Source organism: Bombina bombina, chromosome 12, assembly GCF_027579735.1.
Source record: "Bombina bombina isolate aBomBom1 chromosome 12, aBomBom1.pri, whole genome shotgun sequence".
NCBI classification, from domain to species: domain Eukaryota; kingdom Metazoa; phylum Chordata; class Amphibia; order Anura; family Bombinatoridae; genus Bombina; species Bombina bombina.
In genome coordinates this window covers 85,851,541-85,860,082 of record NC_069510.1, presented here as the reverse complement: position 1 = coordinate 85,860,082, position 8,542 = coordinate 85,851,541, and positions in this window count along the sequence as shown.

Here is an 8,542-nt window from a genome sequence, read left to right as displayed (position 1 = left end):
AAGCAGTCAGCTTCAGAGAAATTAGATTTTGATGTTTGAAAGGACCCTGAATCAGAAGGTCCTGTCTCAGAGGCAGAGACCAAGGTGGACAGAATGACATGTCCACTAGATCTGCATACCAGGTCCTGGCCACGCAGGCGCTATTAGAATCACCGATGCTCTCTCCTGTTTGATCCTGGCAATCAATCGAGGAAGCATCGGGAAGGGTGGAAACACATAAGCCATCCCGAAGGTCCAAGGTGCTGTCAAAGCATCTACTAGGACCGCTCCCGGGTCCCTGGACCTGGATCCGTAACAAGGAAGCTTGGCATTCTGGCGAGATGCCATGAGATCTATCTCTGGTTTGCCCCAACGTCGAAGTATTTGGGCAAAGACCTCCGGATGAAGTTCCCACTCCCCCGGATGAAAAGTCTGACGACTTAGGAAATCCGCCTCCCAGTTCTCCACTCCTGGAATGTGGATCGCTGACAGGTGGCAAGAGTGAGACTCTGCCCAGCGAATTATCTTTGAAACTTCCATCATCGCTAGGGAGCTTCTTGTCCCTCCTTGATGGTTGATGTAAGCTACAGTCGTGATGTTGTCCGACTGAAACCTGATGAACCTCCGAGTTGTTAACTGAGGCCAAGCCAGAAGGGCATTGAGAACTGCTCTCAATTCAAGAATGTTTATTGGAAGGAGACTCTCCTCCTGAGTCCATGATCCCTGAGCCTTCAGGGAATTCCAGACAGCGCCCCAACCCAGTAGGCTGGCGTCTGTTGTTACAATTGTCCAGTCTGGCCTGCTGAAGGGCATCCCCCTGGACAGATGTGGCCGAGAAAGCCACCATAGAAGAGAATTTCTGGTCTCTTGATCCAGATTCAGAGTAGGGGACAAATCTGAGTAATCCCCATTCCACTGACTTAGCATGCACAATTGCAGCGGTCTGAGATGCAGGCGTGCAAAGGGTACTATGTCCATTGCCGCTACCATTAAGCCGATTACCTCCATGCATTGAGCCACTGATGGGTGTTGAATGGAATGAAGGACACGGCAAGCATTTTGAAGCTTTGTTAACCTGTCTTCTGTCAGGTAAATCTTCATTTCTACAGAATCTATAAGAGTCCCCAAGAAGGGAACTCTTGTGAGTGGTAAGAGAGAACTCTTCTCTTCGTTCACCTTTCACCCATGCGACCTTAGAAATGCCAGTACTAACTCTGTATGAGACTTGGCAGTTTGAAAGCTTGACGCTTGTATCAGAATGTCGTCTAGTTACGGAGCCACCGAAATTCCTCGCGGTCTTAGTACCGCCAGAAGAGAGCCCAGAACCTTTGTGAAGATTCTTGGAGCCGTAGCCAACCCGAATGGAAGAGCTACAAACTGGTAATGCCTGTCTAGGAAGGCAAACCTTAGATACCGGTAATGATCTTTGTGAATCGGTATGTGAAGGTAGGCATCCTTTAAATCCACTGTGGTCATGTACTGACCCTTTTGGATCATGGGTAAGATTGTCCGAATAGTTTCCATTTCGAACGATGGAACTCTTAGGAATTTGTTTAGGATCTTTAAATCCAAGATTGGTCTGAAGGTTCCTTCTTTCTTGGGAACCACAAACAGATTTGAGTAAAACCCTTGTCCGTGTTCCGACCTCGGAACCGGATGGATCACTCCCATTAGTAAAAGATCTTGTACGCAGCGTAGAAACGCCTCTTTCTTTATCTGGTTTGTTGACAACCTTGAAAGATGAAATCTCCCTTTTGGGGGAGAGGCCTTGAAGTCCAGAAGATATCCCTGAGATATGATCTCTAACGCCCAGGGATCCTGGATATCTCTTGCCCAAGCCTGGGCGAAGAGAGAAAGTCTGCCCCCCACTAGATCCGTTCCTGGATCGGGGGCCCTCAATTCATGCTGTCTTAGGGGCAGCAGCAGGTTTTCTGGCCTGCTTGCCCTTGTTCCAGGTCTGGTTAGGTTTCCAGCCTTGTCTGTAGTGAGCAACAGCTCCTTCCTGTTTTGGAGCAGAGGAAGTTGATGCTGCTCCTGCCTTGAAATTACGAAAGGCACGAAAATTAGACTGTCTAGCCCTAGGTTTGGCTCTGTCTTGAGGCAGGGCATGGCCTTTACCTCCTGTAATATCAGCGATAATTTCTTTCAAACCGGGCCCAAATAAAGTCTGCCCCTTGAAAGGTATGTTAAGTAATTTAGATTTAGAAGTAACATCAGCTGACCAGGATTTTAGCCACAGTGCTCTGCGTGCCTGAATGGCGAATCCGGAATTCTTAGCCGTAAGTTTAGTTAAATGTACTACGGCATCAGAAATAAAAGAATTAGCTAGCTTAAGGGTTTTAAGCTTGTTTGAAATCTCATCTATTGGCGCTGAGTCAAGGGTCTCTTCCAGAGACTCGAACCAAAATGCGGCCGCAGCCGTGACAGGCGCAATACATGCAAGGGGTTGCAATATAAAACCTTGTTGAACAAACATTTTCTTAAGGTAACCCTCTAACTTTTTATCCATTGGATCTGAAAAGGCACAGCTATCCTCCACCGGGATAGTGGTACGCTTAGCCAGAGTAGAAACTGCTCCCTCCACCTTAGGGACCGTCTGCCATAAGTCCCGTGTGGTGGCGTCTATTGGAAACATTTTTCTAAATATAGGAGGGGGTGAGAAAGGCACACCGGGTCTATCCCACTCCTTGGTAATAATCTCTGTAAGCCTCTTAGGTATAGGAAAGACGTCAGTACACGCCGGTACCGCATAGTATCTATCCAGCCTACATAATTTCTCTGGGATTGCAACCGTGTTACAATCATTCAGAGCCGCTAATACCTCCCCTAGTAGTACACGGAGGTTTTCTAGTTTAAACTTAAAATTTGAAATGTCTGAATCCAGTCTATTTGGATCAGATCCGTCACCCGCAGAATGAAGCTCTCCGTCCTCATGTTCTGCAAATTGTGACGCAGTATCTGACATGGCTCTAGTATTATCAACGCACTCTGTTCTCACCCCAGAGTGATCTTGCTTACCCCTAAGTTCTGGCAATTTAGACAAAACTTCAGTCATAACATTAGCCATGTCCTGTAGAGTGATTTGTAATGGCCGCCCTGATGTACTTGGCGTTACAATATCACGCACCTCCCGAGCGGGAGATGCAGGTACTGACACGTGAGGCAAGTTAGTCGGCATAACTTCCCCCTCGTTGTCTGGTGAATGATGTTCAACATGTACAGATTGACTTTTATTTAAAGTAGCATCAATGCAATTAGTACATAAATTTCTATTGGGCTCCACCTTGGCTTTTACACATATAGCACAGAGATATTCCTCTGAGTCAGACATGTTTAACAAACTAGCAATTAGACTAGCAAACTTGGAAATACCTTTCAACTAAATTTACAAGTAAAATGTAAAACGTACTGTGCCTTTAAGAAGCACAGAAAAAACTATGACAGTTGAATAACAATGAACCGGATTAGTTATAAAAACCAAATTTTTCCCCGGTAAAAGTATAAAATTAGCAAAGGATTGCACTCATTAGCAATGGATGACTAACCCTTAATATCAGAAAAAACGTATAACATTTAAACTATAATCGTTTTTATCACAGTCAAAGCACAATCTCACAGGTCTGCTGTGAGTGATTACCTCCCTCAAAATAAGTTTTGAAGACCCCTGAGCTCTGTAGAGACGTTCCGGATCATGCAGGGAGAGAAAACAGACTTGTGACTGAATTTCTGATGCGTAGCAAAAGCGCCAAAATAGGCCCCTCCCACTCACTCACAACAGTGAGGGAAGCTCAGTAAAACTGTTTTTAATTTAAAATAAATGACAGCCATGTGGAAAATAACGCCCAAAACAATTTTTCACCAAGTACCTCAGAGAATTAAACGATTTAACATGCCAGCAAACGTTTAAAATCTAATTATATGAAATGTCATTAAAAAGCCTGCTGCTAGTCGTTCACACTGCAAGTTAGGCTAAAAGTTATATGCATACAGTATTATCCCAGTGAAGTGCCATTCCCCAGAATACTGAAGTGTAAACATATATACATATCAGCCTGATACCAGTTGCTACTACTGCATTTAAGGCTGTACTACATTATATCGGTATTGGCAGTATTTTCTCAGTCAATTCCATTCCTTAGAAAATAATATACTGCAACATACCTCTTTGCAGGTGAACCTGCCCGCTGTCCCCTGATCTGAAGTTTACCTCACTCCTCAGAATGGCCGAGAACAGCAAAATGAATCTTAGTTACGTCCGCTAAGATCATACAAAACTCAGGTAGATTCTTCTTCAAATTCTGCCTGAGAAGAAACAACACACTCCGGTGCTGTTTAAAATAACAAACTTTTGATTGAAGATATAAAAACTAAGTATAATCACCACAGTCCTCTCACACATCCTATCTATTAGTTGGGTGCAAGAGAATGACTGGGTGTGACGTAGAGGGGAGGAGCTATATAGCAGCTCTGCTTGGGTGATCCTCTTGCACTTCCTGTTGGGGAGGAGTTAATATCCCATAAGTAATGATGACCCGTGGACTGACTACACTTAACAGGGGAAATTCAAGTTTTTTTAACTCAATTTGCATATTAATAAAGATAGTATCAATCTCGCCATTATATTTATTACCTTCATCCTCCGCCTGTCTCAGATGAGTATGTATTTTTTTCCCCCCATCCAATAGCATTGTGTGCCTTTAGGTATTTATTGCTACATAAAATATTACCCTTCTTTAATATGCGCATGCGCTAGTTATTTTCTCTGTTCAATTACTTCTTGCGTGTTGGTGTGTCACTCATGCGCTGTCCTCATACAAGGAAAACTTAAGTATATCATCATCACAATAACAAGAGCCATAACTTAGAAGTAAATATTATGTTTGAACAAAAACGCTCAATTGTAGATAATTTAAAGAAACAAGACATATTTGCAGTGTGTTTTGTGTAAACCTTTAAAATAAAATCTATAAAGCTTATTCCCAAAGATAATTAAAGTGAATGTAAAATTGAATGAGTGCACACTTTTTATAAATACTATTAAAAACAGAGGCACTTTCATTCATGAAACTTTACATTGTAGCGTTTTTTTTTTAAAATACCTACCTTTTCTTTAGCTAACCCAGACTGGCGATCCCCTGCTCGCTTCTCATGCTGTATTTAGCACAGCAATGACGAAACCGTCTTCCTCCAATCACGGCGTGGCCTCACGAGATGGGCGCTCTGGGGTGCATGCCATAATTGGAGGAAGCCGGTTTCATCATTGATGAGGTAAGTACAGAGGAGCTGCGGGCGGAGGATTGCGGCACGTGTTTGCTAAAGAAAAGGTAAGTGTTTTTAAAAAAACGCTGCAATAAATAGAGGGGAATAACGCTCTATAAATACTGGTGCTCACACGAACACATCCGTTCAAGAAGTAAACAATGAATCTCGTGGTTCATTGTTTACATAAGAGCGGATGGTGAGCTATTGCGCATGCGTGGGTTTGCTGGTCTAGGGAGGGTGCATTACTGCCTTTGTAGAGAGCTGGTGGGACCTCTCTCTATGTCACACACCAACTTCCATCAGCAATTGAGGGGGGTGGGGCAAAATGGGTATCGAGGTAGGATTAAGAATTAAAATGCTGGGGGGCGTGTCTAGGCAGCGGCCATGTTAGGTCACAATATCTGTGGCTCTGAGTTTGATTTCCCTAACCCGCGGGTTACCGAGCCCATCCTGCAACTTTGACTAAAACCATTGGCAACTTTGAACAGCCCACAAACTGTGGATCTAAAAGATATAAAATTTGCAGAGTTTCTGAAAACTGGATCCAGATCTGGACCGCTGGAACCTTAGGCGGCAGCCTCACCATGAGGCACCCCCCCCAGTTTAAACTGCCTCTTCCACTCCTAAAAGAGAACCATAACCCATAAAAAGGGACTATTCTGAACTATAAATTGCATTGAATTCACTGTGTGCAAATGAAGGCTGTAGCAAAATGGGAGGCACAAATGAGCAGACTCCTACAAGATCACTTCTGAGACCTAGAGAGAGATCTATGTGCTATCTTCTTTAAAGGGCGGCTTCCCAATGGGTCATACCGGGCACCCGCTGAACATGTTCCAGCAGAAAGTGATAGCCCTGATCTCAGCTTGACCGGAGGGGCGGCTCTCTTGTCTTTAACGCAGACCTCGGCAAACCGGGATCCACCAAAAATCCTGCCCAGTCTTATACCTACGCAGGCAGTCTCTGGGATGCATGGAGACGTGACCTATGCTACAATGCCCATTAGCCAGCGAGCGGATCACAGACCAAACCGGACAGCAAAAATAAGCAGGGAGGAGGTCCAAAAGCAGATCTCTGGAGACCTAGCCTGCAACACAAAGCCACATGCACTTCTGACACAAACTGGGCCTGGTACGGGACTACATGAGACAGAGGTATGTTTTACCCGCATGCGGTGCTTGTGTCGAGACTGACAGCTCCATAGCAGGGAAGCAGAGCTGGTCCTTGCCCACGACAGGCAATGACATGGCAGGCCTCGGATTTTTTAACTTGAATAGCCGTGTCGCTAACTGCTATTACAAATCCCCATTTCCTAATGTCGCCCTGTACGGAGCATATGGAGAGCAAGAGCTGACTCGTACTTTTTGGAGCCACCTAGATTCCTAGCAATTAACAATCTCCAGTCCATGGAGAGAGCAACCTCCTCCTCTTTGGATTAGCGTCTTACGAGCTGAACGACATGGTTTGTGCTAAATATCATAGGAGAATCGGGACCTAAGGGCAGTGTTGTTCAATGAGAGCTAGCTGACGATATCAAACCCTTTAGTCACTGACTTGAAAACCTGTTTCATACATATTGTTCCTCCTTTGTAGGGGGGGAGACGATCCACCGGACTATCGACTGCATGATGATAGGTATCTGAGGTTTAGTCAATATCTGAAAACATATTTAATAGACTAATTTCTATAAGGACTGTGCAGTTGTGTATCCGTTATAACCCTACATATCCTCATACCTCCCATCTGCATAATTCAATGTCCCTGCACATATTAACCCTTATACTACTACAACTCCCTGTGAAGTATCTGTATACAGCAGGTATTATACTATCAGAGGTAGTTGGGAATTTTGTTTATATTAAGCACTGATGGGTTGACATTTTACACCCAAATTACTAACCACATGTTTAATGTTCATAAATGAAATGTTATCTTTATGCACGGAGAGTTTAACCTATGTCCCTAGAAGCTGCTATGCCAATAAGTTCACACAAACTAAGTATGCTACCAATCTCGCAATCTATTTTTATAAGTGTTAGGCCTACATCATGCGAGCAGATTGCTAAGTCCACTTCCAGGAGAGGTAGTTAGACGTGTCGGTCACAGTGGTATCTCGCGAGGGTTGGAATATTTTTACATTTCTAGCTTCATATAGAAGTAAATCCCAGAGTGTCAACTATAGACTCCTGTGTATAACTTTTATAATCTAAGAAGGTTGAATTAGAGCACAATGTTTTATACCCATATTAATTATCTCCTGCGGTTGTGTCGCCTGCGGCCGAGGTGGCACATCCAAATTTCTTACTCGGGGACCGCCGGTTTTGCTGTCTGTAGGCGATTGCTCATAGACTAGCAAATGCATTACATGGATTTGTTTATTACTCCAACATTTTAGAGTTTAGATGTACAACACTGGAGCTATAGCAGATATAGGTCTCACTATATTCATTTAAAACTCTGCTTATTAAGTAGACCCTTTCCCATGCCCTTAATTGTACACTATTTCTCCCATAGAAGTTACTTTTATATTATATAGCACCTTCCATGATTAGGAAGTTAGATACAGTTAACACGGATGGTTCTCACTATACCAATTTCCATACCAGTTTTCCTCCTTGTTGCTATATACGTGTAGGTAGGTCCAAAAGTGTCCTCTAATGTTCCTGGAGGAAGTTAAAGTTGTTGTTCTCTTTGTATGTGCCCTTAAGGTCTAAGAGTGACCCTTTTTGTTCCTCCCCTCTACTGTTTAATTTATGTCTTTGGTCCATGCTTATAATTAAGGGAGCTTTGCTATATGTCTAACCAATATTTTAGAAGGGCATACTAACTTTTATATATAATCCTGTTCCTTCCCTAAGCCCTCCCTACTATTGTTCGAGTTATATTTCTGGTGGTCCAAAAGTGGCCAATATTTCTGTGTAAGGGAGTTCATATTCTATATTTTATCAAATATCCAGGAAGGTGATACTTTCTCGTATAAAGAAAAACTGAGGTTGAACATATGTATTACTTCACTACATATGCAGTATCACAGTATGAATATTCTTTACTACTGTCCTATTTAATTGCCAACTTGTATTATAATACATGCCCTTTAACTATACATCTCGCAATGCTATGTATAACAATGACCTTGTTGATTGATGCCATGTGTTTTGCAATGGCTGTATATAAGGCAATTCTGTACTGTTTTTATTTTTCAACCTCAATAAAAATTATAAAAAAAAAAAAAAAGAATTAAAATGCTAAAAAAAATAATAATTCACTATTTAGAAGAAAAAAGTTATCGGTTTACTTGCAC